Here is an 18,871-nt window from a genome sequence, read left to right on the forward strand (position 1 = left end):
CAATCCGCCCCTCAGGCAATATCTCAGAACAATACCAGCCCCTTGGGCTATATCTCACCTCACAATGGGTACCCACGCTCACTGGTGTGTGCAGACTCCTGGAGGGGCCCCTTACGGCCAAAGCGCAATATCAACCCATCTCGTGGCATCATCACTAGGCTCTCGACCTCATATCAACAAGCCATCTCGTGGTGTACATATCTCAGGCCCTCGGCCCCATACTTATAATCTGGTATTTCCTCACAACATCAGTCAAAATCCTCACAAGCCACTCGGGAAATAGTAAAGCATGATTCTCAGCCCAAATATCATTTAAAAGATCATTTAAGTGTTCAAACATAGTAAACATGACTGATTATGAAAATAGTGGAATATAACATGACTAAGATCAAGTGTAAAGTCAAAACAGTGAAAAAATATCAATAAAAATCCCCGAAGGGTTCAAATAGTTGGCACGAGGCCCAAATATGGCATTCAGCCCAAATCATGATGATAGCAAATAGATTTCAGTCAAATACACGGCAAAATAATCATTCGGGACGGACTATGTCACAATCCCCAACAATGCATGACCCCACGCTCGTCATCAAGCATGCGTGTCACCTCAATATAGCACCACGATGTGAAATTCGGTGGTTTCATACCCTCAGGACATTATTTACAATCATTACTCACCCCGATCCGGTCCAAACTCTAGCCTGCGACGCCTTTGCCCCTTGAATCGATCTCCACTCGCATCGAATCTATCCAAAATCAGAATCACAATGTCAAAATATGCTAAGGGAACAAAGCCCAAGCGAAAATAATCAATTTACAACCTAAATCTCGAAATTACCAAAACCCGACCCCCGGGCCCACATCTCGGAATTCGATAAAATTCATATCAATAGATTCCTCATCTCCCCATGAGTTCATACATATCAAAAGTACCCAAATCCGACCACAAATGGTCCCTCAAATCCTCAAGTGTAGGTCTCCAACACCAAGTCCTAGTTTCCCCATTCTTAATCCTTAAATTCCATTAATTATAGCTCTAATCCATGAAATAATACCATAGGAATGAGTTTTAGGTCCAAAAACCTTACCTCAATGAAGTTCCCTTGAAATCCTTCTTCAAAATCGTTCAAAAATCTCCAAAGTCGACTTAGAAATGGTGAAATAGCTCAAAAATCGCAAAGGAAACAATTTATACTTTCTGGCCCAGGAATTTCGCATCTGCGGCCATATTCCCGCTTCTGCGGTCAAGACCACGGCATCTGCAGTCGTCACTTAAGTCACCAAAACCGCATCTGCGATGCATTGCTTGCACCTGTGCCATCATAGGTGCGGCTCCTAAACCGTTTCTGCGGCTATAGCCTTTCCAGCCTAATTCCGCTTCTGCGACCAATATTTCGCATTTGCGGCATCGCACCTGCGGTCCCCAATTCGCAGGTGTGGAAACAACAGAAACAACAAATCTGCAGCATTCACCAAACTTCCAATCTCTCCGTCAATTATCCGAAAACACCCTGAGGCCCTGGGACCTTATTCAAACTTGTACCAATCTTCAAAACACCTCAAACAACATCAAATCAACCAAAACACATCGGATTCAAGCCTAAGTTTTCAAAATCTTCCGAATTCCGTTTTTGATCAAAAACCCAACCAAACCACGTCGGAATAACCTGAAATATTGCACACACATCCCAAATGACACAACGGAACTACTACAACTCTCAGAATTCCATTCCGACCCCTATATCCAAATCTCACCTATCAATTGGAAAACTCCAAAAATCCAATTTCTCCAATTCAAGCCTAAATCTACTCCGGACCTCCAAAACACATTCAGATCACTCTCCTAAGTCCCAAATCACCTCCCGAAGCTATCTGAATCATCGGAACTCACATTCGAGCCCTCTAACACATTAGTTAACATCCAGTTGACTTTTCCAACTTAAGCTTCATCAAAAGAGACAAAGTGTCTCAAACCTTATCAAATCCTTTTCGAACCCGAGACAACTAATCCGATCACATATAGAACTGATAGACAAAGCAATAAGAGGCAGAAATGTGGGAAACAGAGTGGTAACTCATGAGATGACTGGTAGAGTCGTCACAAGGACATTTTTCATTCTTTAGGCTAAACTCTATGAATCTAGAACAAAAATTTATCAATATACTTTCCTGGGGTTTCATTTATTTCTTCTATGTTTTTTAAAAAAAAATAAACTTTGATAATTGGATGAGTACTCTTGATTAAAGATATGATTTTTACAATTTTTCAACCATTGTCGCTCTGACATTGTTAATTTTAACAGAGAATTACTTCTTAGTATATCCTATACTCATTTTTTATACATTGCGCTGACGGATGAACTCGAAAGAGGGTCCCAGTAAAATTTGCTATTTCGCAAATCATGCATAAAAAGGGGAAGAAAGAGTTGGGTCATAAAAGAAAGAGCTTATGAATTCATATGTCGAGGCGTCATTTAGGTTAAAGTTGAAGGGAAGCTTGAAACCCTAAAGATTAGGTTAGAGCAGACTGTAGGGATCAAAATCTGCCTCAAGGAGATTTAACATGAAGTGGAATTACGAAAAGTAATATGGCTGAGGTCGACTAGTAAACAATGGCGCTCATAGCCGGGCAGCCGATAACGGTCGAGGTCAAGTATTAAGAGTAGTAGTTGTGGAAATATTTTAAAGTCTTTATTGACAATTGTCATAATCAAAGCCAAGTGGCATCTCTTCTAGAAGACATTATAAATGTGGCAAAATGCCTTGGCAAAGTGGCAAATTCTATCAGCCACTTTCGTGCCATGCACAACAAGTCTTCATGCAAATGAGGCTATAAATAGCCATTACCAATCACTCCTTTTTCATTAATAATCATCAGCAAGACAAAAAGAAATTCTTCTTCTCTTTCCTTCTAATTTCATTATTCACCAACTTCCCTTGTTGTCTTTTTTGTGGTAGCTTAACTTCTCTTATTCCCCTCTTTTAAATAGCTGGGTTTGTAATATTTAATTTTACTAATTTTTGTATATTCTAAATAAATAGATATGGGCTTGTTTAATCCTGGGGAATCATTTCACATTGCTGAAATAGTTTCTTAGGACAGTGCCCAGGACGACTCAAGTCAATCCATGTATCCTCTTACAAATAATATTGAAGCAGTATTATTATTGTTATTTTTCGGTATCATTTCCCTACAATCTAAGAAACTAAGGCAAGTAATACTACTACGAAATTTTTTGATGGTGCTACCAATTTTGGTGTTGTCTCTGCTATTATTGTTCCGCATGTCCTGCCAGATATCCATGGTGTTGCAAATGCGTTATTGCATCTACAACTTTGGCAGACAATAATGTAAACATAAAGGTATGTAAATAGACATGGTTACATATCAAATGCTAATATTAAAATCTTCAGGAAAAATACACCTCAATACAAAAGAAGAGTTGGGATAAGTGATAATCTCGCTAAGTCAAAATTAAATTTGACTAAAGCAGATAATATAATTGTTGCGGTCATTTTTCAAATAAATAATTTGACCAATGTGAGAGATTGGGTGATAAACTCTGGTACTACTAGGCATATTTGCTCAAACAAAAATGAATTTTTGTCTTACACCCAAATTGATGAAGGAAAAGAAACTATTTATCTTGGTAACTCAAGAACAACTCATGTTCTTGGCAAAGGAAAAATTCTTCTCAAACTCACATCTAGTAAAACTCTAGCATTGAGTGATGTATTGCATGTTCCTAATATCCAAACTAATTTGGTTTCTGTGGGGTTATTAGGAAAAGTTAGAGTGAAGGTTTCATTTGAAAATAATGAGGTCGTATTGACCAAAAATGATATTTTTGTGGGCAATGGATATTGTAACCATGGTTTATTTGTACTTAACACTTCCGATACTAGCAAACAAAAAGCATCTTCTTCTGCTTATATGGTTGAGTCAATTTCTTTGTGGCATGCTAGACTAGGACATGTTAATGTCGCGTATATAAAGAAAATGCATTTGCTATGATTAATATCTGGTTTAAACTCAAGCAATATTAACAATTGTGAAATATGTGCTGAAACAAAAAGTACTAGAAAGACTTGTTCTTCCGTAAATAGAGAAATTGAATTGTTATCTTTATCTTTAATTCACACTGATTTAGGCGATTTACAACGGACTATGACTAGAGGTGGTAAAAGATATTATGTGACTTTTATTGATGATTTTTCTAGATATACTAAGTTGTATTTGCTTAAAAATAAAGATGATGCTTTTAATACTTTTATTTCTTATAAAACTGAGGTTGAAAATCAATTTAGTAGAAAAATCAAGATAATTAGATCTGATAGAGGTGGAAAATATTTATCTTTGAATGAATTTTGTGAAAATAATGGAATTATTCATGAAGTAACTCCGCCTTATTCACCCGAGTCAAATGGAGTAGCTGAAAGAAAAAATAGAACATTAAAAGAGATGAAGAACTCTATGTTAGATAGTTCTAATGCTCCTGATAATTTGTGGGGTGAAGGTATTTTATCTGCATGTCACTTACAAAATAGAATACCGCATAGAAGAACCGGAAAAATTCCTTATGAACTATGGAAGGGTTATAAACCTAACTTGAAATATTTAAAAGTGTGGGGGGTGTCTTGCTAAAGTTCTTTTGCCTGAACCTAAAAAGAGAAAAATATGTTCTAAAACTGCTTATTGTGTGCTTATTGGATATGCTGATCATAGTGCTGCATATAGATTTCTTATTTTAAAAAGTGATGTGCTTGATTGTAATACTATAATTGGGACAAAGAATGCTGAGTTCTTTGAATATATTTATCCATTATCTGATAAAATTTCTCATACACCTGTTGAAACAAATAATGAAATTACCTCTAATAAGTAACTGAGAAGGAGCAAAAGGCCTAGGAAAAAATATTTTCCTTATGGAAATCATTTTCAAACTTTTCTTGTCGATAATGAACCATCAAATTATTTTGAAGCTATATCTTCTTCAGATGCTAAATATTGGAAAGAGGCAATAAAAGTTGAAATTGATTCTATCATGAAAAATAATACATGAATTTTTACTGACTTACCCCCTGGTGCAAAACCTATTGGTTGTAAATGGATTTTCAAAAAGAAAATTAATCCTGATGGTTCTTTAGATAAATATAAAGCTCGGTTAGTAGAAAAAGTTTTTTCTCAAAAATAAAATATAGATTATTTTGAAACATTTGCACCAGTGACTAGAATTTCTTCTATTCGAGTTTTAATTGCCTTAGCTTTAATCCATAAGCTTTTTAACTACCAAATGGATGTCAAAACTGCTTTTCTAAATGGTGATTTAGAAGAAAAGATTTATATGGTTCAATCTGAAGGCTGTGTCATTCTTGGAAAAGAAAATAAAGTTTGTAAATTAATTAAATCTCTTTATGGCCTTAAACAAGCTCCTAAGCAGTGGTATGAGAAATTTGAACAAGCCTTACTGAGAGATGGGTTTTCTTCAGTTGAGGTTGATAAATGTGTTTATACTAAAGTGATAGACAATGATTATGTGATAATATGTCTGTATGTTGATGACATGCTTATATTTGGTACAAGTTTAAATATTGTGCAAAGTACTAAATTATTTCTGTCTGCTAATTTTGATATGAAAGATCTAGTTAAAGTAAATACAATATTGGGAGTTAAAGTTATAAGGAGTGAAGATGGAATAATGTTGTCACAAGAACATTATGTTGAGAGACTTCTTAAGAAGTTTGAATATTTTAATGTCATATCTGTGAGCACTCCTTTTGATGCTAACTCTAAGTTGAAAAAGAATAATGGTGAGCTAGTTGCTCAGTCAAAATATGCTTAGATTATTGGGAGTCAGATGTATTTATTTACAAGGCCATATATAGCCTATGTTGTGTGTAGATTGAGTAGATATACTCATAATTCCAACATGGAGCATTGGTCTGCATTAGATAGACTAATGAAATATTTGAGAGGAACCATGAATTATGGTATCCTATATAGTGGATTTTCTTCTACTTTAGAAGCGTACAATAATGCAAACTAGATCTCTAATTCAGATGAGACAAAATTCACTAGTGGTTATGTATTCACCCTTGGTTGTGGTGCAATATCGTGGAAATCAGCTAAATAGACGATCATTGCTAGATCGACTATGGAATCAGAGTTTGTAGCTCTGAAGTTAGATGGTTCTGAGGCTGAGTGGTTAATAAACTTCTTAGCTAATATTCCTTTAATAAATGACGTATTGCCTCCTGTGTCTATGCATTGTGATTGTCAAGCGGCAATAGCTATTGCAAAGAATAAATCTTATAATTGTAAAAGTAGACACATGAAACTGAGACATGATGTCATAAAACAGCTGTTAAGAGATGGAATAATTTTCATTGATTATGTTAAGTCAGAGATCAATTGGGTTGATCCTCTGACTAAACCCGTGGGAAAAAAATTAATTCTTCAAACCTCAAAAGAGATGGGGTTAAGGTTGACATGTTGTCAATAGATATGGTAACCCAACCTATGTGATTGGAGATCCCTTGAAGTAGGTTCATATGGGTAATAACAAGTCAATATTGGCACGGATGCACTAAAAGAGAGTGCTTGACTGCTACTAATTGAGAGGCTGAATTATAAATATTAATGAAATTCATAGTCCTTATGGATAGTGTATTTAAAAGCAGTATACACTTGATGAATTCACCTATATTAGAGTGGAGTGGGCCGCTCCTATGGGACTGTGGCAATATTTTAAAGGCTTTGTTGATAATTGTCATAATTAAAGCCAAGTAGCATCTCTTCTAGAAGACATTAGAAAGATGGCAAAATGCCTTGGCAAAGTGGCAAAAATTCCATCAGCCACTTTCGTGTTTTTTTTTTGTAAATGTGTTTTCTATTCATTACAAAAAATATCTTTACAAAGCAAGTAGATGCTGACCATCATGATCCTAATAACATCAATACCTATAGTATAAGTATGTAGATACTCCGACTAAGTACCTAATGAGATCAATACGGATTACATTGTAACCTAAGGATAACAATTCAGCTGATTAAATGGTCCTTACCATTTCCGTATTGATCTTCATCTCGTGTGTACATGAAATGTGATTTCTCTACCGATGCTATTAACTGTTACTATCCCTCCATGGAATCTAAGCTTGTTCACGTCCCTCCATATAATGTAGATCAGCATGCCAAGTACATAGTCACTATTGCCCAATGTCCATTTTTTCTTGTAGCACCTTGATTTATCCAATTAACTTCATCTTGTCAATCTTGAATAGGTCTACTGTGGCCCAACCATTTCAGCAATTTCGACCATATTTCCTTGGTTATAATGCATTCAAAGAAAAGATGGTTAAATAATTCATCAGCTTGCTTATAGAAGACACATTGCTGAGGAACTTGAACCCCAAACTTCAGAAGTCTGTCAACTTTAGCCAATCTTCTCTGTAGTGCTAACCACAATATGCATTTGAATCTGGGATGTAGATTTGGTTGCAAAATATATGCGGTAAAATTGAAGAGTCCAATTTTCCGTCGTTATGGTGCCTCGTAAACACATTTGAAAGGTTCGAGACTATGGTCGAGATTCACCCCCCGAGGGCTATCGACGCTCGACCTCGGGGCAGTACAAACCAACGGTTATGGTGAAAAAGTGGGGAGTTCCCAAGGCGAGTAACTAGAGCTGACAAAGTCTAGTGAGCTAAGTTTAGACCTGAATCAAGGCATTAAATAGCCGTACCAGCCCCATATCTTGGTATTAAATGCATTTGTACTATGTTGGGATTCCCCCTCATATATAAAGGGGATCCTTGTCACTTTGTAAACATCTGATGCTCAATATTGAATACACAAGAATATTCTCTGTGCTTTCTAACATACTCTTTTGATCTCTTTACATCAATTTATTGCTTATATTCGTTATATTCTATGTATTGTTCTTCATTTATTGCTTATCGTTGATCATAAAGAGCCATCATTGTAACTCTCATAGCTGTTCTTACTCCCTCGATTACCCTAAGACTGCCTCCAGACTCTACCTCAAGGCCTCATATACGGTAGCTCAAGGCCCTGACCTCTAGCCGTTCGGTTCGATTATCACATCATCTCTAAGCTATAATATTTCTCTTTAATCTTTTACTTAGCATCCATCGCCTAACAACTAGCATAAAAATAGATTACGTATTTTTAGAACCACAAAATCAAATTTAATTATTATTACTATTTTCACGGTAAACAGTTTGGCGCCCACCGTGGGGCTAAAAATAATAGTGATTATTTTCTTGCTGGTTTAACTACATAATGCAGGTTACCTTTCACACTTTTTCTTGTCCAAGATCTTTGATTTCAGGCCAAAATGTCTAACGCAGTAAACAACAATCTTGAGGACCACAGAGAGAATGGTGTGGATGTTCCAGGTGTTGGTGCACCACCACGAAACCCTGAGAATGCACCGGGACCGATTCCCGAGGGTACGACCTCATGCGACGCCCAATATGTTAACGTCAGTCCTCACATTAACAAGGGAGCATGCCGAGAGATTTAGCGGAAAACTCGGAAAAATTCAACCTAGGCAAAAAGAGAGATTCCTTAGCATGTCGTTCATATGATCATCGGGGGGGGCCGACATTTCACAAGGACCTGTGATCAAACAGATAAAAATATCCACTGCAATAGAAGGGCTGATCCGAGACCGCATGACTGAAGACCCCCTTGCATTCAGTAACATTTCTTTGAAGTAACATTAGAATTAAACGTATGCTCGTGGGTCCAGGCAGCTCGACCAACATAATCAGGTAAAAGGTAGTAGAACAGCTTAGGTTGCTCGATCAGATCGTACCCACCTCCCGGGTCCTCCATGGCTTCAACATGGTTGGCGAAGTAACGAAGGGTGGATCGCCCTCCCGTTGACATGTCCGGTACAATTCAGAACACCAAGTTCCACGTCACCAGTGGTGACATGAGGTACACCGCATTGCTTGGCAGGCCGTGGAAACACAACATGAGGGAAGTTCCGTCAACTCTACACTAGATGATGAAGTTTCCAACAAAGGATGGTATAACAACCGTATATGGGGAACAACATGTGGCAAAAGAAATGTTCGCAGTTTATCAGGAGGTGTCGAATCCCATAAACTGTACCTCGGATGAGTTTGGGAGCATACAGACCCCCAAGGGTGATGAAGAATATTTCCTCGCTCCTCAAACTTTCATTGCCCCCAAAGAGTCGGATGCAACGAAATCGACAATTGAAGAGCTGGAGCAAGCTATTTTGATCAAGCATCTCCCAGATCTGAAGGTATACCTAGGAACGGGATTAACCGCGAACTCAAGAAAAAACTCATTCAATTCCTTATTAATAACATCGACTATTTCTCTTGGTCCCACTTAGATATGACAGGAATCCCGCCAGAAATAACCACCCACCAATTAAGTGTCGACCCCAGGTTTAAACCGGTGAAGCGAAAAAGAAGACCCCAGTCCGAAATAAAACACACATTCATCAAGGACGAGGTAACGAAACTCCTTAAAATAGGGTCTATTAGAAGGGTAAAGTACCTCGAATGGCTGGCCAATGTAGTGGTAGTCCCCCGAAAGGGAAATAAGTTAAGAATGTGCATAGATTATAAAGACTTAAATAAGGTGTGCCCCAAGGATTTGTTCCCATTGCCTAACATCGATCGTCTGATCGATGCCACTGCCGTCCACGAGACCCTCACCTTTATTGATGCCTACTCGGGATATAATCAAATTCAGATGAACCCCGAGGATAGGGAAAAAACTTCGTTCATCACGAAGTATGGTACCTACTATTACAATGTAATGCCCTTCGGGTTGCAAAAACGCAGGGGCTACATACCAACGTCTAGTTAATAAAATGTTCGAGCATCAAATAGGCAAATCCATGGAAGTTTATATTGATGACATCCTAGTTAAGTCCCTGTGCGCAGAGGACCATTTGACTCATTTGCAGCAAACATTCGACATCCTCAGAAGTTACAACATGAAGCTTAATCCTGAGAAGTGTTTCATCGGAGTGGATTCGGGCAAATTCTTAGGCTTCATGGTGTCGAACAGGGGGATCGAGATCAACCCCGACAAACTCAAGGCCATAGAAGAAATCACGGTGATAAATAATGTAAAGGTCGTGCAACGGCTGATAGGGCGGATAGCGGCTTTGGACAGATTCATTTCAAGATCATTAAACAGGAGTCATCATTTCTTCTCTTTACTCAAAAAGAGAAACAACTTCGAATGGACTCCAGAATGCCAACACGCCTTAGAGGAATTGAAGCGATATCTAACTAGTCCGCCTTTCCTCTACACACCAAAAGAGGATGAAATGCTGTATTTATACCTGGACGTATCCAAGACAGCGGTAAGCGGTGTGCTAGTTTGAGAAGAGCAAGGTATGCAATACCCCGTTTATTATGTAAGTCGGACCCTAGGGGATGCCAAAACCAGGTATCTACACCTAGAAAAATTAGCTCTTGCGTTAATAAGCGCATCGCGAAAATTGAAACCATATTTTCAATGCCACAGTATTTGCATTTTAACAACGTACCCTCTCCGAAGCATATTGTATAAGCCCGAACTATCAGGCCGATTGGCCAAATAGGCCATCGAACTCGGGGGGTATGATATCAAGTATCAATCCTGAACATCCATCAAGTCCCAGATTCTGGCGGACTTCGTGGCCGACTTCTTGCCCTCCCTCGTGCCCGAGGTAGAAAAGGAACTTTTATTAAAATAGGGCACATCTTCCAGGGTATGGACCCTGTTCACTAACGGTGCCACGAACGTGAAAGTATCCAGACTTGGTATAGTCCTGAAGCTGCCTACGGGTGGCATACTGAGGCAATCTATAAAAACTGCAAGATTAACTAACAACAAAGCTGAGTGTGAGGCTATGATTGCAAGTCTGAAATTGGCCAAAAGCCTGGGATCTGAGATCGTCGAAGCAAAATGAGATTCACTCCTAGTAGTAAATCAGGTAAATGGGAGCTACGAGGTCCGAGAAAACAGGATGTAAAGGTACTTGGACAAAATCCAAGTCACATTACGCCGTTTCAAAGAATGGACCCTGGTCCACATACCTCGGGAGCAGAATAGCGAGGCCGATGCCCTCGCAAACCTAGGATTATCCGTTGAAGAAGATGACCTACTCCCCGGGGCTGTTGTTCAGCTATCCAAATCAGTGGTCGAAGAAGGTCATGCCGAGATTAATTCTACTAGCCTAACATAGGATTGTAGAAATAAATATATTGACTATCTGAAAGAAGGGAAATTACCCACAGATCCAAAGGAATCAAGTGCCCTGCGAACCAAAGCGGCCCGGTTCTCGCTCGACGAAAATGGGACTCTGTACAGAAGAACTTTTGATGGCCCCCTAGAAGTATGTCTGGGGCCGGGAGACACAGATTATATACTTCGAGAAATTCACGAGGGTACTTGCAAAAACCTCTCCGACGCCGATTCCTTAGTCCGAAAGGTGATCAGGGCAGGCTACTACTGGGACAACATGGAAGAAAACACCAAGGAATTCATCCGAAAGTGCGACAAATGCTAGAGATTTGCCCCTATGATTCACCAACTCAGCGAACAACTACATTCGGTCATATCACCGTGGCTTTCATGAAATGGGGAATAGACATCGTCAGACTTCTACCAACGGCACCAGGTAAAGCTAAATTTATTTTATTTATGACTGACTATTTCTCAAAATGGGTAGAAGCGCATGCCTTCGAAAAGATAAGAGAAAAAAAAGTCATTGACTTCATCTGGGACCACATTATATGCCAATTCGGGATTCCTTTCGAGATAACATGCGATAATGGGAGGCAGTTCATCGGAAGCAAAGTAACACAGTTCCTCGAGATCACAAAATCAAGAGAATCCTGTCGATGCCCTACCACCCGTGTGTAAACGGTCAGGCCGAGTCTACAAACAAAACCATCATCCAGAACTTAAAAAAGAAGTTGGAAAGCACTAAGGGAAAGTGGAGAGAAATATTGCCCGAAGTGCTATGGGCATACCGAACAACTCGGAGTAATCGGCAAAGGGTCCTACAAGCTCGGTACCATGGAAGGAGAACAACTTCCAAGCAATTGGAACATATCAATGCTGAAACAATACTACTACTAAGGTGTCCGATGGAAGATTCTAAAACACCCTCGAGCTCGAGGACCTCATGTTCTTGAAAGCATGCGTTGCACTCTTTTCCTTTGACTGGATTTTGTCCCTAGAAGGGTTTTACCGGCAAGGTTTTTAAAGAGGCAACATCTATATGCTACCTAAGTAAAACTCAACAAGTATTCAAGGCTCCTTTTGCAGTTAACCTCGAATACTGGGGGGCATCCCCCCGAAAAGGTCAGCTCCTCAGAGAAGCCAAGAAGTGTTGAACAGAGTCTCGATAGGAGATTAATGTACTGGGCCAAACGGTCGAACGAATCGTGTCCGTATAAGAATAACCGAGTCTCTAACAGCAAAAACATGTATACATGTACCAAGTAATCGAAGAATACTTTCCATCAAAGCATTTCACATTTCAAAAAAGCTCGATATTTTTGCAAAAACGGCCCCAGAGCCTAAAACGTCTCGAACACTTGGGGACTGGCGCTAACAACTTGAAGCTGTACGGCCCCCGGGTCGGAACTTCAAACTCGTAAGCCCTCAATGAGGAAACATCAAGATCACAAAATGGTCCCAGAGCCAAAAACATCCTGAACAATCGGGGACTGGTGTCGAAAACTCAAAGACCATATGACCTCCGGGTCGAAAACTCTGAAATTGTAAGCCCTCAATGAGGCAATACCAAGTTTACAAGTAATGACTCCCGAGCCAAGAAACTTTAAATGACTCGGGGCCTGCCACCAACCACCACCCCCTATTTGTTAATAAATACCGAGGCCATAAGACCCCGAGCGGGCAGACTCGGTCTCGTAAGACCTACATAAGGCAGAAAAATTATTTGTAAGACCTCAAGCAAGGCATGAACCACGCTTGTACCAAGTGACAATATCTGTATGACCTCAAGCGAGGCATGAACCACACTTGTACCAAGTGACAATATCTGTAAGACCTCAAGCAAGACATGAACCATACTTGTACCAAGTAGCCAAAACTGTAATACCTCAAAGGCATGTAAAACTTGTAAGACCTTACTAAAGGCATAAACCCGATTTTAAAGTTAAGGCTATATATCGAACTCGTAAGACCCCTAAAAAGGCATACCCTCGATATAGACGCTGAAACTACTTCACTCGGGACTGAAAGGCTCTGTCCAAACACAAATGACTATGGTCACAATGCTGTACCAGCCAAACTAACGCGTCTTGGGGACGCCCGACTGTCGCTATAAAATCACAGGCCTTCAATTACTTCGAAAAGAATCGGTTAAACAGGCTACCCTCTACATAGGTAAAAGATATTTGACTATGTCAGCTCCAAACTATAGGCTTTGAGTTACTCAGCCACCAAGCCAAACCTCCCAAGGTGCTCGATCATCGCCATATAATGACTCACAATCGAGGTTTTAATCGAACCGTCGAAGAGTCAGGCAAACACAATTTCAAAAAGTCCTTAACGAGGGAAAACAAAGCCTATATAAGAGGTTGTCCCGACCTAATGCGTAAGAGCCACTGTTGCCAGCACTAAAGAGGTCGTACTGACCCAATGCGTAAGAGCCACTGTCGCCAGCCTATATAAAAGGTCGTACCGACCCAATGCGTAAGAGCCTAAGGGCCAGCTTGAAATTCAAAAACTTGAGGGTCGAATGAGCTCGAGTCGACACCCGACTCGGAGACTTAACCCAAAACAGTTAAGCTAAATATTCCTAAGAGCAAAAACATAAGAGCCACTATCTCCAGCACTAAAATCGAAGGTTGCATCGACCCAACGTATAAGAGACAGGGCCGGCTTCTAGACCTAAGGGTCGGTAAACCCGCGTCGAAGCCCCGATGCAGGGAGTAGGCCTCGCATGTTCGACCTTCAACCATTACAAGTCGCTCAGCAATAGCAAAAACCCGAGGGTCTAAGATCTCGGATCGATTATCAAAAAACATCAACATTATTTGGGAAAAGGAGAAAATAAGTGATAAAAAACGGAAAGACTTTTATACATATTGCTCACAGAGGTACGTTTACAAGGCCCTTAAAAACCCTTACAAGGAATGAGCCGAGCAGAACCTTAATCTATCATCGAGCCTACATCTTTGACAGCACCGCCGGAGGTTGTGCCCTAATAGTTACGACTACAGCCCCAGGACCTTCAACGGCCTCTTCCCCTCTAGGATCCCGCCTTCATTCTCATCATCTCCTGAGCCACTACCCAATGTACTTCCAGAAGCAAATAGGGTAGCAACTTTCTTCTCTTGGGTCTTCACCCTCTCGATCTCGGCAGACAAATTGATACCCCCACGTGTATATCCTCAAGAATCTGCCTCCGAGATTCTAACAAAAATGCTCCACGGTTCGAGTCAGCTTCAATTCGGCTTTCTCAGGCACTCTCCCAGCTTGAGTATTTATTGCAACGGCATCCTCCTCGTGCAAAGATAGTGCTGCAACTAACTTATAATAGAGGCCTCTATACTTATCACTATCCACCCTCGCGTCATGAAGCTGGTTCCCGACTAAGGCCATCTTTTCCTGGAGGGTATATCTCTCAAAAGTTATCTCTCTTGCGTGCCGTTTGAGTTCGAGAGCTTCGGAGTCTCTGGCTCTGAGCTCCTCCCTCAGTAGGGCACATTCCTTCTCAAACTGCATGAATCAGATCAAAGATGTCAAAACGTTAGGATCTGGCAAACATTCAGACAATAGCAAATGGAAACTAGGTAACCTGTTCAACAATATGAGTCTTCTCATGCTCGTGACGGGTCACCTCAGCCTGAAACTGGGCAAAATTCTAATTATAAAGTGCCCTGGCCTGAAGCCACGAAAAAGACAGGTAGGATTTACAAAAGCTACCTTCTCGTAAAGCCTGTTCATCTTATTAAAGACGAGTGAAGCATTAAGCTCGCGAATTTCCTCGAGAGCGGCTAAAGGCCTTTCAAACACATCTCTGCCTTCGAGGGGCACCCCCACATCGGAAGGTTCTTCATTCTGGGCATCTTGCATTCCTATAGGAGGTAAGGTCTTTACCTGAGGGGAATCACTCACGACAACAACACCAACAGGGTCAATCGGGGTCATCTCTTGTCCCTACAAGGCTTCAGAACTAGTTTCCTCTGAACTGCCTACCGAATGTGTCTCAGCTCGAGGGATATTTTGGCCATCAGCTGGCTCGGGAATATCACCCAATACTTCCTTAGTAGCTCCTCCAGCCTGAAGTTGAACCACGATAATATTGAGCTCCGGCTCAGGAGCCACTGTCTCTATGGTGTGAGGGTCGATCGGGTTTTCCCCTCCCCCTGATTCTATCAAGAAATTATTTTCCCCCTCGCCTTCAGCTCGGGGATTTCCCCTCTACTTCTGAAGTTAAGGCTGCTGGGTCGGCCTTAGTTTCTTCCACCTTGGTCTTCTTGGATTCCGAAGGTTCATTCGACAGTTCCCTTTGTCTTTTCTTCCCCTCGTCGGGTCTCGAGGTATCCTCTTCACCAGGCGATGTTTCCTTCATCAAGGGTACCTCCCTCAGACCAACATGAATGCAAGAGGTAAGCATAGGGAGTAAAGACGCTATCAGTAGCAATTCTGATTAAAAGTTATGACTGCAGCAGGAGTAAAGGATCACCATGATCCTTGGCTTCCCATCGAGCTTGGGATAGATCACGCCACTCTCGCTCAGTGTATGGGAAAATCTAATCCAGTCGGTTGACCTAGCCCGAGAGGTTCGTCACCGCACTAGGGTAAACCACTATGGCTACATCAGCAGAAGAAATTAGCGCGTGGAAAGATGTACCTAAAAAGAATCAAGGAGATGCTAGATAACGTATCTACTTACGTTCCATGTTCCACCTTTTGGAGAACAACTTCCTTTCCACCGGGATCAGGTCTGAAGTCCTAACTCGGACAAAATGGCTCATCCACCCCCCATTCTCGACTTCATCGATGCAAGCAAAAAGGGACCTTGAAGCTCGGTAGTGGAGATTAATCAGACCCCACGAAATAGACGGGGGCTATACATCCTGACCAGGTGATCGAGAGTGAAGGGCATCTCCCCAATCATGTTCATATAATACCTGATCATGTAGACAATGTGCCAGAACAAAGGGTGAATTAGGCCGATGGTCACTTGATACCGTTGGCAGAAGTCGAGAACCACGGGGTCTATTGGAGGCAAGGATGGCCTCACCGACCCAAGGGTAAATGGGTAAGTTTCCACACTGAGAAAATCGGCTTTATATGTCGTTATATCCTCCTCCCGAGAACGGACCTCCACAAGCATCGCATCCCCCCAGCGGCAATCAGTCCTCACCCTTTCGATGTTTGTTATTGAGCTAATATATTGAGACACAGGCTCATGATGCCCAGCTTCGAAGAAGGTTTTTCGACCTTGAAATTGAAAGCCGTTGCAAAAGATCCTGGAACGCATTCCTCAACACGAGGAGGCACTGGTGCTTTGCCTTTAGATGAAAGCGAGGAGGAGGAGGTTACATTCCCCTAAGAAGCAGAGGCAGAAGTTTTCGCCATTCTTAAAAGATTTCAGAGGAGAAAAGGAAATTGTGTTTCAAAGAAAGAACAAAAGTTAATGTAGAAGGAACTTTTTTGAGGGCTTGATGGTGCAATGAACAATAAAGAACAAGATAAGAGGTATTTATAGAGGTCAGGGCGCATGTTGAAGGAGGCTAAAGAACAGCCGGCCACTGTAATCAATACGAAGTCTTTTAAAGGCTGAGTGCACACGATCTTTTGGCACCTTATGACTGTCGTCGTTATGGAAGTACTAGAGGGGCAGGAATTTGAGGTCGTTTCTTGTCACTTTCACTCTATGAAATGCGGGGACTATCTGTATGCGGTAAAATTGGAGGGTCCAATTTTCTGTCGTTACGGTGCCTCGTAAGCACATTTCAAAGGTTCGAGACTATGGTCGCGATTCACCCCCCGAGGGCTATCGACGCTCGACCTCGGGGTAGTACAGACCAATGGTTATAGTAAAAAAGTGGGGAGTTCCCAAGGCGCATAACTAAAGCTGACAAAGTCTAGTGAGCTAAGTTCAAACCCGAATCAAGGCATTAAATGGTCGTACCAGCCCCATATCTTGGTATTAAATGTATTTGTACTATGTTGGGATTCCCCCTCATATATAAAGGGGATCCTTGTGCATTAAAGTCATAGCAGTACAATTGGTTCCTCTGTGCATTTTCCCAGTTGTAAAGAATTGCTTAGTGGCATCACAAATGTCATTTCCAACCTCCTACCAGTGCTTAGTGAAGAATTTGATAGGAAATCCGTCTACCCCTAGAGCCTTATCATGGGGCATATCCTTTATAGCATTCAAAACTTCCTCATTTGAAACTTCTTTAATCAATTCAATCTTCTGCTATAAGTTGAGGCAAGGTCCCTGATGTATGACTTCTGAAATGGGGCATCTGTAAGCACTGCCACTATCTCCCATGAGCTTTGTAAAGAAGGAAATGAATTCATTTTCCACTTGTATAGGATTTGTTAGTCTAACCTTACTATCATTGTAGATAGAAGCAATATAGTTCTTGCTTGTCCTCAGTTTCAATTGAGCATGAAAGTATTTTGAATTTGAATCACCACAGTCTATCCAGCTTGCTCTAGACTTTTGCTTTAAGACTTGTTCTTCTATGTTTCTCCATTTCTCTGTCTCTACCAGTTCCACCCTCTCTTGATCAATCAGATTTTGGTCCAAATGGTGAATCTTCAGTTCATCCTGAATCATTTCTAGTTTATGTCTGACCTGGTTGAGTTACTGCTTATAGGATGCCATGTAAGTGTTTAGATCTTTTAGGTCTCTCTTCAACTTTTTTAGCTTCATCCAGATCCTCTGCATTGGGTCTGCACTTACATCCTTCTCCCATACTTTTTTTACTATTCCTTTGAAATTTGAATGCTCCATGACTGTAATATATAGATTAAAAGGTTTAGGGTGTAATCCCCTCTGTTGATTCCTTTGAGTACATTGAAACGGTATGGGAGAATGATCAGATACTTTCGAATTTAAGAACTCAGCCTCAATATGGCTATATTGTTGTAGCCACTCAAAATTGCCCAAAGCCCAATCTATCTTGCTATAAACTCTTTTATCAGGCTGTTATTTGTTGCACCAGGCGTAGTACCGTCTCGGACTTTTCACAGGAGAAAGTTGTAGCACATAATCATTTCCTGGAATCCTTGTGTTTCTGCTTGTGTAATTGGTGCCCCTATTCTATCATCAGTGTAAAGAACATTATTGAAGTCCCCACTCAGTAACCAATTGTCCTGTATATTGGCACCTATCTGAATAAGTTTCCTCCACATCTGATTTCTTAGGTTAATGTCATAACTTGCATAGACCACAGTGACCAGTGCCTTGAAGTTGGAGCTCATCTCTTGAATTTCACAATGGATGAACTGATCCTCAATCACTAGTGCCTGGACATTTATATTATTTTTCCATAACATAAATATTCTTCCATTTGGATGTGCTGTTAGTTGCAAAAAGCATTCCAATTCCTAGCCACCTGCTTTAGGATTTTTGTAGCCTTTCTTTCCTTTACTCTTATTTCCAGACATCCAATAAAGTCCACCTATACTTTCTCTCTTTCTTTATAGGGCTAATTCAGCCCTCTTACATTCCAAGTATATAAGTTCATTGTTGGGTGAAGTTGGCAGGGCCAGCGTCCCCTTGTACTTTGTCAGTTTCATTTACCTGCAATATTGCAAATCTATTGCTAGAGCTGGATATTGTAACTGATGTTTGTTGCATAG

This window comes from Nicotiana tabacum, chromosome 7 (assembly GCF_000715075.1).
Source record: "Nicotiana tabacum cultivar K326 chromosome 7, ASM71507v2, whole genome shotgun sequence".
Taxonomy (NCBI): Eukaryota; Viridiplantae; Streptophyta; class Magnoliopsida; order Solanales; family Solanaceae; genus Nicotiana; species Nicotiana tabacum.